Genomic DNA, 18,825 nt, shown 5'->3' with positions numbered 1-18,825 from the left:
TCAAACAAGCGTTAGAATGCATTAAAAATCATAAAAAAGTATAAAAATTATTTATTTGGGAAAATATCACAACATTTTTAATTCACATTCAAAACACTGAATTCGGTTCACACCTTAAGAAGTGATGCAAATTCATTGCAACGGTTGTTGAAACGGTGGACATTCGTTCTATGACAAGTTCATATTACATTCATCGCTTCTCCGCCAATTTTGTACCACTTCCAGACCCAAAAAGAACATTTTCACTTCTTTTTTGGCGACGCTTTTTTGCAGCATTATTAAGATATTAATTTATGAAGGAATAGTTTTAATATCAATTACTATTTTTTATTCAACTAAATCATAAGTACAACCACAGCTTTATTTCATAAATATCAGACTTCTACCACAACCCAAGTAATTCGATTGTGCATGAAAGTCTTTAGTGGAACTTTGTGCGTTGTACGAGTATATACTTGTTTAATTTTTATAAAAATTTAAAATCGTAAATAGGTTTTCAAATTCTGGGGGGGGCTAAAATTTTTCTGGGGGGTCTAAGCCCCCTCCCCAGAGGCCTTCCTACGCTTATGCCTATATGGTTCTAATAGCCAGAGTTTTGGCCCAATTTGGTTGCAATTTTGCACAGGGAGTAGATTTAGCATTGTAGCTATGCGTGCCAAATTTGATTGAAATCGGTTCAGATTTATATATAGCTCCCATATATAGCATTTGCCCGATTTACACTCATATGACCACAGAGGCCAATTTTTTACTCCGATTTAGTTGAAAATTTGCACGGGGAGTGGAATTAGCATTGTAGCTATGCGTGCCAAATTTGGTTGAAATCGGTTCAGATTTAGATATAGCTCCCATATATGTCTTTCGCCCAATATGGACTAATACGGTCCCAAAAGCCAGAGTTTTTCACCAATTTGGTTGAAATTTTGCACTAGGAGTACAATTAGCAGTGTAGTCAGGTGTGCCAAATTTTATTAAAATCGATTGAGATTTAGATATAGCTCCCATATATATCGTTCGCCCGATTTACACTCGTATGACCTTTGTGGCCAATTTTTAACTCTGATTTAGTTGATTTATTTTCACAGGGCGTAGAATTAGCATTGTAGCTATGCGTGCCAAATTTGGTTGAAATCGGTTCAGATTTAGATATAGCTCCCATATATAGCTTTCGCCCGATTTACACTCGTATGACCACAGAGGCCAATTTTTAACTCTGATTTAGTTGAAATTTTGCACAGGGAGTAGAATTAGCATTGTAGCTATACGTGCCAAATTTGATTGAAATCGGTTCAGATTTATATATAGCTCCCATATATATGTTTTTCTGATTTCGACAAAAATGGACAAAATACCAACATTTTCCTTGTAAAATCGCCACTGCTTAGTCGAAGAGTTGTAAAAATGACTCTAATTTTCCTAAAGTTCTAATACATATATATATTTTGTAGAAGTCGATCAAATTCTGTCCAGATCGAGTGATATTTAAATGTATGTATTTGGGACAAACGTTTATATATAGCCCCCAACACAAAAGAGTTATTTAATTTTTTGCAATAAATTGTATGCTCGTTATGTAATTATTTAATATTTCCCCCCTAATATTTTACTATTAAGTTTTAAGTTAATTCAAATTGTTAAAATCAAATATCGACCGGCACTGTAATTTATAAGATTTATCTTGTTGTGCTTGGTATAACATATAAACCAATAAATCAAATCAAATCAAAAATTATTTTTTTGTCAGGATGTTTTTCTCGAATTTGTACATTTAATTGATCCAAAAGGTTGCAATAGCACTCTGAATTTATTGTTTTACCCTTTTGCAGATAGTCAATCAATAAAATACCTTTGAAGTCCCAAAAACCGTTGCCACAACTTTACCAGCTGATTGAATTGTTTTTGCCTTCTTTGGGGTACTTCCTCCAGCTTCAGTCCATTGTTTGGATTGTTCTTTTGTCTCTGGAGTATAGTGGTGGATCCATGCCTCATCAACAGTTATGAAACGACGCTTAAAATCCATTTTATTTCACTTAAAACGATCCAAACAAGCTTGAGAAACGTTCATTCTTATGCGTTTTTGGTCGACTGTTAACAAATGCGGCACACATCTTGCAGAAAACTTTTTCATCTGTAGTTCTTCATGCAAAATTAAATGGACTCGATCATTTGAGATGCCCATGATATTAGCAATTTCACGCACTTTTATTCGTTGATCATTTAATACCATATCATGCACTTTGGCTACAATTTCTGTTGTTGTTGCTGTTTTTGAACGTCCACTACGTGGTTCATCTTCAATGCTTGTACGACCACGTTTAAATTCAGCAACCCAATTTTTTACTGTTGCATATGAAGGAACACTTTCACTTAACACATTCACCATATCATTATGAATTTCTTGTCCCGATAAACCTTTTTATGTAAATATTTAATGACAGCACGCATTTCTAATATTTCCATTGTAAAAAAAAATGTGGATGCGTCTTTTTTTAACAACTGTTTCTATATGAAGGAGTTGCCAGATCGAAACAAAATTTAACATGTGTTCATAACAGAGATGGAAGTTTCCAAAACACTTAACTTTTTTTCTGTTTATACCGCGCTTTTTGTGCTAGGCTAAGAAGTTTCCGAACTGTCCTCGTAATGCTAGATAGCTTGCTAAAAAATCTCTTTATAAGGCGAAATAAGCCGCATCTTTGCTCGAGACACAGAAGTATCATTCTTCTTTTATTTGGACTGCTGGTCGGAGATTATATGGGATTAATTCGCTTTCTACGAGCCTTACATGGTCATACGTTTATTGGGAACTATATCTTAAAGTGATCGCAATGCCAAAAATAGCATACCGTACATATATGGTTGCCAGACGGGCTTAATTTGGTTTGATTGGCAAGTTTTTTAATCCATGTCAAGTTTTTAGAGATGGTTAGTTTAGGTGGCAGCCCGATGTATCAGGCTCACTTAGACTATTCAGTCGATTGTGATACCACATTGGTGAACTTCTCTCTTATCACTGAGTGCTGCCCGATTCAATGACAAGGGACCTCCTTTTTATAGCCGAGTCCGAACGGCGTTCCACATTGCAGTGAAACCACTTAGAGAAGCTTTGAAACCCTCAGAAATGTCTCCAGCATTACTGAGGTGGGATAATCCACCGCTGAAAAACTTTTTGGTGTTCGGTCGAAGCAGGAATCGAACCCACGACCTTGTGTATGCAAGACGGGCATGCTAACCATTGCACCACGGTGGCTCCGTTGAGTCGAGGTGAGTCGACATATTCGGCGGCGGCGTCGACTTACAAAAACTGCTCGGCGGGGGTTAAAATTGGCGGCGCGACTCGGCGGCTTCATTCTCCGATGAGGATTGCAAAAACTTTCAAAAAATTTTTAACAACACCCGATGGTAGAGAAATAATTAATTCTGCATCTAGAATACGAATTATATGTGGAAAAATAAGTTTCCTTTAGAATATATAAAGATTGATTTTTATACCCTCCACCATAGGATGGTGGGTATATTAACTTTGTCATTCCGTTTGTAACACATCGAAATATTGCTCTAAGACCCCATAAAGTATATATATTCTGGGTCGTGGCGAAATTCTGAGTCGATCTGAGCATGTCCGTCCGTCCGTCCGTCTGTTGAATTCACGCTAACTTCCGAACGAAACAAGCTATCGACTTGAAACTTGGCACAAGTAGTTGTTATTGATGTAGGTCGGATGGTATTGCAAATGGGCCATATTGGTCCACTTTTACGTATAGCCCCCATATAAACGGACCCCCAAATTTGGCTTGCGAAGCCTCTAAGAGAAGCAAATTTCATCCGATCCGGCTGAAATTTGGTACATGGTGTTAGTATATGGTCTCTATCAACCATGCAAAAATTGGTCCACATCGGGCCATAATTATATATAGCCCCCATATAAACCGATCCCCCGATTTGGATTGCGGAGCCGCTAAGAGAAGCAAATTTCTTCCGATCCGACTGAAATTTAGTACGTGCTGTTAATATATGGCCTCAAACACCTATGCAAACATTGGTCAAAATCGGTGCATAATATTATATAGCCCCCATATAAACCGATCCCACGATTTGGCTTTCGGAGCCTCTAAGGGAAGCAAATTTCATCCGATCCGTCTGAAATTTGGTACATGGTGATAGTATATGGTCTTTAAAAACCATGCAAAAATTGGTTAACATCGGTCCATAATTATATATAGCCCCCATATAAACCGATCCCCAGATTTGGCTTTCGGAGCCTCTAAGAGAAGAAAAGTTCATCCGATCCGGCTGAAATTTGATACATTGTGTTAGTATATTGTCTCTAACAACTATGCAAAAATTGGTCCACATCGGTCAATAATTATATAGCCCCCATATAAACCGATCCACCGATTTGGATTGCAGAGCCGCTAAGAGAAGCAAATTTCATTCGATCCGGCTGAAATTTGGTATGTGGTGTTAATATATGGCCTCAAACACCCATGCAAACATTGGTGAAAATCGGCTCATAATTGTATATAGCCCCCATATAAGCCGATCCACAGATTTGACCTCCGGAGCCCCTTGGAAGAGCAAAATTCATCCGATTCAGTTGAAATTTGGTACGTGATGTTAGTATATGGTCTCTAACAACCATCATGAATTGGTTCATATCAGTCCATAATTATACATAGCCCCCATATAAACAGATTTGACTTCCGGTGCCCTTTGGAGAAGCAAAATTTATCCGATCTGGTTGAAATTTGGTACGTGGTCGTAGTATATGATATTTAACAACCATGCCAAACATGGTCCATATCAGTCCATAATCATATATAGCCCCATATAAACCGATCGCGAGATTTGGTTTTGGAGCCTCTTGGAGGAGCAAATTTCATCCAAGTCAGTTGAAATTTGGTACATTGTGCTAGTATATGGCCGTTAACAAACATGCCTAATTAGGTCCATATCGGTCTATACACGCAAAAAAAAATTCTTTCCTCCCAAACGAAATTTTAGACAAACAAAGTTCGTTTCTCATTTGCTTTTCGCTGTAAGGAAGTGTATTTGGAAGAAAAGTATATACTTTTTGTGATAAACGTTTATTCTTTTCCAGGATGTAAAAACAATTTCATAAAGACAAACTCAAAAAAAAAACATTTTTTTCTTGATAATTGCATTTTCCCTCACATCTTTCTCACATCCACGAGGTTTTTTAGTTCTTAACACCTCTTCCTGTAATACCAACAATGTAGAAGAAATTATACGATTTTATAAATATTTAAAATTTTTTTACCTTTTGCCTGGACGGAGAATCGAACCGCGGACCATGCACTTTGTAAGCCAACACATTAACCACTGAGCTATGTGCCTGTTATGGTCAACAATAGATAAATATCCGTATAAGTTATATTTATATAGCATAGCTTGCGGCGCCCACGAACCGAATAAACAAAGTTTATTTAACAGAAACAAACATTTAGTTTGGCACCGTGGAACAGTGGTTGCTACGTTCGACTTGCATGCCAAGGGTCGTGGGTTCAATCCATGGTGGAGGATACATAAGATTCGGCCTGTCCGAACTTACGGCCATATATACTTGTTTTTTGTTTTCCTCGTCTTCGGATTCAGAGGATGAGTACAAAGTGGCATTAATAAGGAAAAATATTCGAGACAAAAGCAGTCGTTTAGCATTGCCTGAAGTAGAGCAAGTGATTCTATTTTGAAGTAAGTGCTTTTAACTAATTGTGTTTTTAACATCCATAGATTTAAAGAAATTTTCGTCTGTCAAAAGAAGCTTTTAAATATGTTCTTAAAAAATTAGTTTTTTTTTTTGAAGCGGCTACTGGGCATTGTTTCTTTGATCCATTTCCCTAAATACGTTATATTATATTTTCTTAAATGTATTTTGCCAAAATATATAAATAATACTTACATTTTCAGCAGCTTCTTGTTTCTTTTTGTTTACCTTTTTTTCTGCTCAAAAATCACTACATACTTCGTTTTCGATAGCATGCTACCTATCGTGTCAATTTAACAATGCGATAACAACTGCGGTGATCTACATTACGATGACGAAGAACTCGATTTCGACTGCGGTTATTTGGACCCTCATTTTGCAGTCGATGTTGATGGTTGTCCCGGATTTATCAACGATTTTTTCCGTTTAGGATTCTTAAAATAAGTCAATTTACAGTAACAATCCGATGCAAACCCGATTTTCTTTCGTGTCTTTGAAGCAAAATTTCAAAAGTTTTTTAAAGTTTTTTTTAGGTTTTCCTTCTGTCCTTCATTCAATTGGCACCCATTTTCCACACTTTTGGCTCTTTCCCATAGCTTTTAAACGATCAGAAACATTGCTGCCATTCGTTTTTGACTCAAAGTTTCATATCCACCCAATATCGTTTGTAATTGGGCGTCTTCAAACTTTTTTGGTGGTGTTCCACGTTCTTCATTTCTCATATCAAAAATCATTATTTCTGAACCGTTGATGCTCCTGATAGAGTATGACCACCATATATCTCGACAAGCATTCGATACGACTCTGCAACACTTTTCTTCAAATGAAAACAAAAAATTAATGCTTTCCGCAAATTATCACTCTCTGGTACAAAATTCGATATTTTTAAACGATGAATAAATATGATGTTGTCTGTTCAATGAACAAAAAATGTGGATCTTTTCAAGAGCCCATTCACCAAAAATATTGCGTTGCGGTAAGTCGTTCGGCTTCAATTCCGGCATCCGGATATGAAAGGCTTCATATCAAAATTCTTCCGCAAAATAAAAAAAAAACAATAACTATAAAAATTTACATTTCATTGAAATTTTCTGAGCTAAATTTTTACAAAATTATTATAGCAGCTTGATATTATTGATTTGTTGTGTGTGGAAGGTTCAAAAATGGCAAAAATGCGATAATTATGAATACATCTTTCTGATTTAAATCGATAATTTTGATAACGTGGCGGCTAAATTTGAGTCGAGATGAGTCGACATATTCGGCAGCGGCGTCGCGGGTCGGCGGCAACTGAAATCGGCGGCTTCATTCTCTGATACAAAATATTTGTTTATTGCACAAATAACAATTTTGTAACAAATATCTGTTTAATTTAATATAATGCTAGATAGCTTGCTAAAAAATGTCTTTATATGAAATAAGCCGCATCTTTGCCCGAGACACAGAAGTATCATTCCTCTTTGATTTGTACTGCTGGTCGGAGATTATATGGGAGCTATATCTTAAAGTGGTCGCAATGCCAAAAAGCATGTCCGTCCGTCTGTTGAAATCATGCTAACTTTCGAACGAAACAAGCTATCGACTTGAAACTTGGTACAAGTAGTTGTTATTGATGTAGGTCGGATGGTATTGCAAATGAGCCATATCGGTCCACTTTTACGTATAGCCCCCATATAAACGGACCCTCAGATTTGGCTTGCAGAGCCTCTACGAGAAGTATATTTCACTCGAACCGGCATAAATTTGGTACATGGTGTTGCTATATGGTCTCCAACAACCATGCAAAAATTGGTCTATATCGGTTCATAATTATATATAGCCCCCATATAAACCGATCCCCAGATTTGGCTTGCGGAGCCTCAACGAGAAGCATATTTCTTCCGATCCGGCTGAAATTCTAACATCTCTAACAACCATGCACAAATTGGTCCACATCGGTCCATAATTTTATATAGCACCCATATAAACCGATCGCCAGATTTGGCTTGCGGAGCCTCAAAGAAAAGCAAATTTCATCCGATCCTGCTGAAATTTGGTACATGGTGTTGGTATATGGTCTCTAACAACCATGCAAAAATTGGTCTACATCGGTCCATAATTATATATAGCCCCCATATAAACCGATCCACAGTTTTCCGATCCGGTTCAAATTTGGAACGTGGTGTTAGTATATAGCCGCTAACAACCATACCAAAATTGGTCCATATCGGTCTATAGTTATATATATAGCCGATCCCCAATAACACAAAAATTGGTCCATATCGGTTCGTAATCATGGTTGCCACTCGAGCCAAACATAATCTATCAAAATTTTGTTTCTATAGAAAATTTTGTCAAAATTTAATTTCTATAGAATATTTTGCCAGACTGAATTATATACATATTTAATCGGTCTTTTTAATTTAATATATAATACGTATGGACTTTACTTACAATTAGAAGACGGTGTTAGGAGGTTTTAAGATACCTTGCCATGGGCAAGCGTTACCGCAACCCAAGTAATTGGATTATGGATGTTTAGAAGAAGTTTATACGCAATCCATGGTGGAGGGTACATAAGCTTCGGGCTGGACGAACTTACGGCCGTATATACTTGTTTTCTCTATAATTTTTTATTATTATTATAGCTACAAATGTAATAATACTTACAAAGATAAGTTTATATTTCTACAAAACACATCAAAGGAGCATATAGTTACTATCAATAAAACTATAGTTTTATTTATAAGGACTAATATGATACATATTTTTTCGGTTCTAAATAATTTTCATACCAAAGATAGAAATAGAATGACCTTTGATCTAATAAAGCCGAACTATTAGTAAGAATAAATTTAAATGAGAATCAGAGAATTAAACCGACCCTTTTTTGTCGGCGGCGGCACTAAATTTTTGTCTCCAGCGGTAGTGGCTTAATGGCTAAGCCGATATAATTTTTTCTATTCTTTTGTCTATTATAAAATCAATTTGAAGTTATCCGAATTTTAAAGAGATTAATTGTACAATCAAATTTACATTTCATTAAAATTTGCAAAATTTTTATAGCAACCAAATATTGATTGATTGTGGGTGGAAGTATCAAATTTTTGGTAAAAATACAACAGTTATTAATAAATTTTTCATATTTAAAACAATATTTTGGATTAATTGACGGCTAAATTTGTGTCGAGATGAGTCGAGATATTCGGCGGCGGCGTCGACTTACAAAAACTGGTCGGTATGGGCTCGGCGGCTTCATTCTCAGATGAGGATTGCAAAAACTTTCAAAATTTTTTAACAAAAACCGATGGTACACTGAAAAAAATATTTACGTGATATTAAAGATTACGCAACCTCAATTTTAGGATGCGCAATTTATACACCATTAAGGACAAATTTCTTTAAAATGATGCAATTTTAATTAAAAGAAAGTTTATAATCTTTGCTTCATTTTTCATTAAATTTAGGACACACAATTTGAAAATTTGAGTCCTTTCGTTAAAGTTGCATGACTTTAAACTAAGGCAAATTTTCGTTAAAGTAAAGAAGCACATTTTTCCTTCCATTTGTCCTTAAATTAACCAAAATATTGAATCTTTAGATTTAAGATAAAAACGCTTCCAATATAGGCCAGGACTTATTTTGAGGATTTAGCATCTTTGGTTTAAAGTTTTTTTGGAATTAAGAAAATATTTTTTACTTCGAAACATCCGTCATAATTTGCATTTTTAAACTGGTATTTGTTTGTACGTGAATAGCTTTATTAATATACCGGACAAATATAATGAAAATTCGATAAATGAGATCTGTATCCTAATTTTAATTTTATAGACCCTAGATTTAAAGCCAGATAGGTCGAAAAAAAATTCCTTATTTTAAAGAACCCGCATCTTTGGCTCGTAATCCATACCAAAATCCTTAAAGGAAAGTCAAAATCTTTGGATCCAAGTAAACATTTTTTTTTTGAGTGTAGAGAATAATTAATTCTGCATCTATAATACGAATTATGTGTATCAAAATAAGTTTTTTTCTAAATGTATAAAGATTGATTTTTTTATTGTTATAGTGTTTTTGTTTCTTTTACATTGTTTCTGTTATTTCTACTTTTTATGATTTTTTTTTGCTTTTATTCTAATAACTTTTCTGAAAAAAATATTAAAAAATTATGTTAAACCAAATAGTATGAGTGTTTTTGTTTATCAAGTTTTTTGGTCAATGTCAAGCTTTTTGACAAATTGGATCTGGCAAGCCTACGTACATACCATGGACAATGGTATTTACACAAAAATTATTCGGTTTTTTTTATCCGCTACTATTGAAAACCGCCCTTAATGTAAATGCTCTCTCCAATTTCATGCATTTATTTCTATTCTCTATATGCATATAGTTATGTTAAGGTGTTGTGGAGCATAATCGAAAATTTACTTAGACAGACTAGACTCTCCGCAAAATAATGTTTCAATTTGTTAGCCTTGCCGCTTTGTTGTTTATGTTACATTGTCGTGTGCTCTCCGCAAGTGTGTGTGTGTGTGGTAGTGCTGGTTGTTGCTACCAACAATCAAGCGATTTGTGTTTGCTAGTCTTCAGATAACTTGGGTCTTCTTCAAAAACTTCCAATAAGGTTGGTATGAAAAGTAAGGCCCCTGTACTGAAATTTAGTTTTGAGCCCTTCGATTTACGGAAGAGAATGGATCGTAGATGTGTATTGGGCTCAGCATTGGTATAGGTAGTAGCTTCGGGCTCGAGAGTAAGCTTGTCCAGCGTTCGATTGTAGCTCGGTGATAGTGTCATTGTAATAAGAGTAAATTTTTCGACTCTTTAAAAAGTCGACTTTTGACTTAAGCAATAGTCTACTTTTCGAAATTTTCCATTTTTGGGAAAGCTACCGTGGTACAATGGTTAGCATATCCGCCTTGCATACAATGGGTCATAGGTTGAATTCCAGTTTCGACCAAACACAAATAAGTTTTTTCGGCTGTGTATTATTACCTCTCAGTATTCTGCTGGTAATGGGAAACGCTGTTCGGACTCGCTTATAAAAAGGAGGTCCTTGTCATTGTTGGGAGAATGGACGGAAGCACGAAACATGACGAACTATCAAAAGATAATAGGGAAGACGGTGTGTAAAATATCGGTCGCCACAACAATCCATGATCGTAAACCTGAGTGTGATATTCTGACGCCAATAAAATTGGACACGAATTGGATTGGAAAATAACTGTCAATGGATCCATTATGGAGATGAGAAGACGGTGCAGGGCGTATATCTGGAGGATCCAGACACCGAGATCTTATTTCGATCTCGATACCAAAGCACAATCCTGCAGGCAGAAGTGCCTGTCATAACGGAAATAGCGCGAGGCCACAAATCGTTTTTCGCAGAGTGCCAAATCGCAATGAAAGCAACAGCAGACATTACGTTTCGATCGCGAATCGTATTGGAATACAAAAGCATGATCAACTAATATTGGGTGTCGGGGACATGCGGGAAAAAGGGGAAACGTAAAGGATAATGAACTGTCGATAAGAGCTAGGACATATAGGGAAGGAGGGAAGACGAAAATACTACGGTGTGATCCAGATAAGAAAAAGACTGCAGAACTACTCAAAGCAAGTAGAACGACAGTCAGGAGGGCCGTGGGAATAATGAACGGGCATCTAGACTTGAGAGCACATCTGTGCCGAATGGGAGCAGCAGAGGATGGTGCATGTAGGATTTGAGGATTATGAGACCTTGGAGCACGACAGTTATGTGGAGCAGCAGAGAATGATGGCGTGTGTTGAGGATAATGAGACCTTGGAGCACTACCTTTGTCACTGCCTTGCCTTTACTAGCCAAAGAGTTAACCATATCGATGAAGGGGTGTTTCGGAACATGGCCCAGCTGGGAAACATGGACTGTAAATAAATTAGGGATGGAAAGAAGAAGTTAAAACGCACAACAAGCCAAATACTGGCTTAGGTGTATTTCAGTCAACATGAGACAGGGAAAACTGTCTCCTCTTTTCAACCTGAGCCAACCTTGTCATTGCGCTAAATATGGAATCGGGCACTCAGCGACAAGAGAGAAATTTACCCCTGTGGTATCACAATGGACTGAATAGTTTAATGTGCCGTCCAAACTATAAGTTTATCTGGACGAAATGTCTGTGTTTGTAAAGAATCTTACAGTGTGGCAGAACGCTAAGAATTGTGGGAGGTAAGTAAAATATCGATAACTGTGTTATCGATCCCATTAATAAGCTGCAATATCGATTATGTCTTCGAGCATAACTTGTAGTGTGGCCAATATCTGGGATATGTTTGACACGAACACTGTCGTCCGTATACACTTATTGTCGGGACAGCGAATAAGTGAGACCGAAATAACGGTCGACTTTTGTGAATATCCAAGAGTCGACATTTGATATCGCAGCAATGGACTGTTTATAAGTTATTTATGTTAGAGTAAACGATCTAAAATGCATTCCTCTGTCAAATTTATGGCGACTTTTTTTTGCTAGCAGTGAACACTTCGATTTATCAACAAAAATCTATCACTCGGAAATTCTACTTTGGTATGGCTAGTTCGTTATAGGGATTGAAATCAGATCCAAATTGTCGACACTTCGTATCTTTGGACGAAAATTTGGAAAAGTCGAGTTTCTCCCTTTCGACTTTTTTCAAAAAATTTGACATTTTGAGTTTTCGGCTTTTTTGAAATAAGCGACTTTTCGAAAATGCCTACCAGAAACAAGCGCCGTTGATGGTAATGGTGTGAGCGGACGTAACGGCCCCCTCGTATTTATCGACCGTAAATGTCGGATATTATAGGAAAAATGCCCTAAAGACAGTATTGAAGTTATGGGCAGACCATGGCAAATGTTCGATGGGAGAATTGCAAGGGTTGTAACGACACCAAGCAAATATGGCCCCATTTCAACTTAAACCGCACACTAGATATGCTAATGTTCTCGAGACGTCAGATATCACTCCTGATATCTGCTATAACGGGTCGCTGCCTGATAGGAGATTTTGCAAAAACTATTGGCGCGAAGTATAATGACTATTGTATGAGCTGTCATGATGCGGAGGAAAAAGAATCAATTAAACACCTCTTGTGTGAGTGTCCTGCATTTTGTGTAAAGCGCAAGCAACTTTTAGGAGCATATAGCTTCAGATTACTGGCGGATCTGGAAAACGTTAACTTAAGCAGTCTGCTAATATTTTTGGAACAATCTGGTTGGTTCAACAAAGAAAAATAATCGAGAAGGTTCAACGGTTAAAACTAGAAGTGTCCATATGTAATAGGTACTTTTAGTTAATGTGGTATCACAATGGACTGAATAGTCTAAGTGAGCCTGAATCTTAATCGGGCTGCCACTTTAACCTAACCTAAGCTAACCTATAGGCAGACCACGGATATACCAAAAGGACTCAGCACGCGTTTTACTAAAAGCTTTCTTATTAAATAAAGCCCGCCTAAAGGCGGGGTTGGGTATTAGAGGGTTAAAAAAGTCGACTTTTCTGAGTCATATAGCTATGTCCGTCCGTCTGTGGAAATTACGCTAACTTCCGAACGAAACAAGCTATCGACTTGAAACTTGTTATAGGTAGGTCGAACGGTATTGCAACTGGGCCATATCGGACCACTTTTACGTATAGCCCCCATATAAACCGACCCCCAGATTTGGCTTGCGGAGGCTCTAGGAGGAGCAAATTTCATCCGATCTGGTTGAAATTTGGTTTGTGGTATTAGTATATGACCTCTAACACCCATGCAAAAATTGATTCATATCGGTCCATAATTATATATAGCCCTCATATAAAGATCTCCAGATTATGCTTGAGGATCCTCTTGGAGGAGCAAATTTCATCCGATCCGGTTGAAATTTGGTACGTGGTGTCAGTACATGGTCCCTAACATGCATGCTAAAATTGGTCCATATCGGTCCATAAATATATATAGCCCCCATATGAACCGATGCCCAGATTTTGCTTGCGGATCCTCTTGGAGAAGCAAATTTCATCCAATCCGGTTGAAATTTGAAACATGGTGTTAGTATATGATCTTTAACAACCGTGCCAGAATTGGTCCATATCGGTCCATAATTATATATAGCCCCCACACACCGTTCTCCAGATTTGACCTCGGGAGCCTCTTGGAGGAGCAAAATTCATCCGATCCGGTTCAAATGTGGAACGTGGTGTTAGTATATGGTCTCTAACATCCATGCAAAAATTGGTCCACATCATTTCACAATTATATATAGCCCCCATATAAACCGATCCCCAGATTTGATTGCGGAGCCTCTAAGAGAAGCATATTTCATCCGATCCGGTTGAAATTTGGAACATGGTGTTAGTATATTGTCTCTAATACCCGTGCCAGAATTGGCCCGTATTGGTCCATAATTATATATATCCTCTATATAAACCATTCTCCAGATTTGACCACCTGAGCCTCTCGGAAGAGCAAAATTCATCCGATCCGCTTCAAATTTGGAAGGTGGTGTTAGTATATGGCCGCTAACAACCATGCCAAAATTGGTCCATATATTTATAGTTATATATAGCCGATCTCCAGTCACACACAAATTGGTCTATATCGGTTCATAATCATGGTTGCACTCGATCCAAAAATAATCTACCAAAATTTTATTTCTATAGAAAATTTTGTCAAAATTTTATTTTTATAGAAAATTTTGTTAAAATTTTATTTCTATAGAAAATTTTGTTAAAATTTCATTTTTATAGAAAATTTTGTCAAAACTTTATTTCTATAGAAAATTTTGTTAAAATTTTATTTTTATAGAAAATTTTGTCAAAACTTTATTTCTATAGAAAAGTTTGTCAAAATTTTATTTCTATAGAAAATTTTGTCAAACTGAATTATATACGTATATAACCTATCTTTTTATACCCACCACCATAGAATGGTGACGGGGGTATAATAAGTTTGTCATTCCGTTTGTAACGCATCGAAATATCGATTTCCGACTATTTAAAGTATATATATTCTTGATCTGTCTGTCCGTCTGTCTGTCTGTCTGTCTGTTGTAATCACGCTACAGTCTTCAATAATGAAGCAATCGTGCTGAAATTTTGCACAAACTCGTCTTTTGTCTGCAGGCAGGTCAAGTTCGAAGATGGGCTATATCGGTCCAGGTTTTGATATAGTCCCCATATAAACCTACCTCCCGATTTGGGGACTTGGGCTTATAGAAATCGTAGTTTTTATACAATTTGCCTGAAATTTAAAATCTAGAGGTATTTTATGACCATAAAGAGGTGTGCCAAAAATGGTGAGTATCGGTCCATGTTTTGGTATAGCCCCCATATAGACCGATCTCCCGATTTTACTTCTTGGGCTTATAGAAAACGCAGTTTTTATTCAATTTACCTGAAATTGGAAATCTAGAGGTATTGTAGTACTACAAAAACGTGTGCCAAAAATTGTGAGTATCTGTCCATATTTTGGTATAGCCCCCATATAGACCGATCTCCCGATTTTACTTCTTGGGCTTATAGAAAACGCAGTTTTTATCCAATTTGCCTGAAACTTGAAATCTAGAGGTATTTTTTGACCATAAAGAGGTGTGCCGAAAATGGTGAGTATCGGTCCATATTTTGGTATATACCGATTTCCCGATTTTACTTCTTGGGCTTCTAGAATCCGAAGTTTTTATCCTATTTGCCTGAAATTGGAAATCTAGAGGTATTTTCGGGTCATAAAGAGGTGTGCCGAAAAAGAAGAGTATCGGTCCATATTTTAGTATAGCCCCCATAAGAACGATCTCCCGATTTAACTCCTTGGGTTTCTAGAAACCGTAGTTTTTATCTGATTTGCCTGAAATTGTAAATATTCTGGTATTTTAGGCTCACAAAAACGTGTATCGGATTAAATTTTTATCGGTCCATTTGGTAATGCCTCCGTATAGACCGACTTCACTTCTTGAGGGTGTAGAAGGCGCACTGATCATGAAAATTGCTTGAAACTCAATGTAAAATTTCCAGATTTTACTTCTACAGATTTAAAATTTCAAATCAAGACGTTATTTTATAATTTTCTTGCACACTTACAAGAGATGTTATTGATTCCTCTAAAACTAAAACAAAAATGGTTCTTATAAATCCAGGATCTATCGGATCCTCATAGGTGAAATCTTTAAATTTATCTTGGGGAAGTGTCCTCAAGCCCTCCTGAAATTTCAAAGGAAACCCTAATATTTGGTTCATGATGGTGGGTATTTAAGATTCGGCCCGGCCGAACTTGTGCTGTATATACTTGTTTGATTTAATATATACCACGTATGGACTTACATACAATTTAGAAGAGCAACTTAAGTAATTCGATTGTGGATGGCAGTGTTTAGAAGAAGTTTCTACGCAATCCATGGTGAAGGGTACATAAGCTTCGGCCTGGCCGAACTTACGGCCGTGTATGCTTGTTTAAGCTTCGGTTTAACTGTGTAATGTTACACATTCATATTCGGTAATATTTTCGGCTTCAGTAGTAGTTTTTGACTTATTAACCCTTTCAAATTTTAAAAAAATGACTGTTTTGCGACTTTTTGAAAATTTGGAAAAGTCGACTTTTCGATTATTTCTTAATTATGGAAGAATTTTCATTTTAACTTTTCGATTTTTAATTTTTTTTATTCTGGGGTTTAACCGCATAATTTAAAAATTCATATTCGGTAATAGTTTCGGATAGGTCTATATATTGTAAGCCCGAAGAATCAAGTACTGAATGGCTGTTGTTCCAAATGTCTCAAATGACGAAAACTCTGCATATGTTGAATTTTCACTAAAAATACGAATATTGCTAAAATTATCTTCCAGGCCATCGTATGTGGCCAATGTTTCATGCTGAGACATGTGTGTCGAAAACGTTTCCACATCACTCGTCAAGCGTTTCAATTATATTTGTTTTTGTTGTTTCTTCCCCCCCATTTCGACTCTGGCCTGAACTGGAGTGGTTGAAAGTGGCTGATGAAGATAATCATGAAAAAGACTTTTTCTTCTTCTTCGTCGTCGTACTTTTCGTCATTGTCGATGATGATGATGACGATATGAAAAGAAGAAGCCAATGCAATTTAACTGAAACTTTTTTTTTAAGTTTCCAAGTGGCAGATGACCATAGTGGAGGTAGGTAACTCAAAACTAATATGCGCACGCGCGCAAGCGCAAGCTCTATGTCAGCAGTAGTCAGTGGCAGTTTTAATTTTAATGAGAGTCAAAGTGATTTAAGTTCATTTATCTACTGCGAGACCATGTGAAAGCGGACTAAGTCAATTTGCCCTGATTGTCATATCTTTTGTATCTCGTATGGTAATGCAAAACTTTATATACTCTGTAACTCATGATAGTCTGTCTGTCCGCCCATATGTCGGTCTATGGAATAGTGTGGATTTCAGATGAATGAATAGTTTTTGCTTTATTTTGGTTCTTTCCGTTCTTTTATTCGAATTTATTTATTTTTCCTTAACTGCACCGTGTCAAACAGGGGAGTGTCAATTTGGCTTGTAATAAACAAGAGGTGGATAACATTATGGGGAGTAGTATGCATTCCAGAAGTTAGGGAAAAAGGTCTGATGAATATTTTCCAGAGTTATTGGCATGTATTTGTATACGGTCAAATGGAGTAATAGATTTGACCCAGTCAATGCTACAATATATGGGATTGGCCTTAGCCCTTAGAAATCTCACTATTCCTATATACCATTTTTAAGATGGTCTATGGGGTTTCCATTGATAAGATAGTTTTCTGTCCAATGTATTGTACTGCACATTTTTGCCACCCGGTTTGCCCAAGACAACATTTTTTTTTTCTTTTTTTACATTTTGACCTTCTTTTGTTTGGCAATGTTGACAAATCAAAGAACGAAACCCTACCCTATTCATTCCTATGCCTGGATGCAATCATTTCCTTTTGTGGCTTTTATGTGCTCGCATGGCAAGGGTACAATTTCACTTTTTAAGCAGAATTAAAGCCTAATAAGTTTTCTTTGGTGACAACTTTTTGAGAGTGAGGCACATTAACATCTATTGGTAATAACATAACATTTTGGTTTCTAGAATAATTTAGCAAAAATCATACATACCATATATCAATGAAATGTAAATTTGATTTTGCGATTAGTTGGTCGTTTAGTGGATAATTGACCGACGTCGAGTGAACATATTTGCGTCGGACGTCGGTGGCAAAAACTGAATGTAAAACCCTGGTTTCTGGGCCCATATAAGTGCATATCCGGCGAAAGATATATATGGGAGGTATATCTAAATCTGTAGCAAAATAGGGTTCTATTCTGACCCAAAACAGAAACTTGTGCCAAATTTGAAGTCGATTGGACTAAAACTGCGATCTAGACTTTGATCACAAAAACGTGTTCACAGACAGACGGACATGGCTATATTGACTCAGGGACCCCGCCCTAAGCAATATCGCCAAAAAAACATCATGTGCCAATCTCGTCTCCTTCTGGGTGTTGCAAACATATGCACTAACTATAATACCCTGTTCGACAATGTGGTGCAGGGTATAAAAAGTTAAAATTACACATACAAAACAAATATAAAAAAGCGTGTTATAAACAAGTATATACAGCAGTAAGCTCGGTCAGGTCGAATCTTAAATACCCACCACCATGAATAAAATATAATAGTTTCCTTTGAAAATTTCAGGGTGGGTTTGATGACAGATATTCTCCCAAGCAACCAGTACGCTTCCCAAAGATAAATTTAAAGATTTTACCTATGAAGACTAGATCAGATTCTGGGTTTATAAGAACCATTTTTGTTTGAGTTTCAGAGGAATCATAAACGTCTCTCGTAAGTGTGCAAAGAAATGATGAAATAACGCCTTGATTTGAAAATGATTACGATAAGTCAAATCTGGAAATTTTACATTCAGTTTCAAGCAATTTGCATTATCAGTGCATCTTCTGTACTCTCAAGAAGTGAAATCGGTCTAAATAGAGGCCTTACCAAATGGACTGATAAAACCTAAATATTATATACGTTTTTGTGTGTCTAAAATATATTTAAAATTTCAGGTAAGTCGGATAAAAACTACAGTTTCTAGAAATCGGGAAAACGGTCCTATGGGTGCTATGGGTGCTATGCCAGAAACATGG

This window comes from Haematobia irritans, chromosome 1 (genome assembly GCF_050003625.1).
Source record: "Haematobia irritans isolate KBUSLIRL chromosome 1, ASM5000362v1, whole genome shotgun sequence".
Taxonomy (NCBI): Eukaryota; Metazoa; Arthropoda; class Insecta; order Diptera; family Muscidae; genus Haematobia; species Haematobia irritans.
This window is presented reverse-complemented; position numbering follows the sequence as displayed.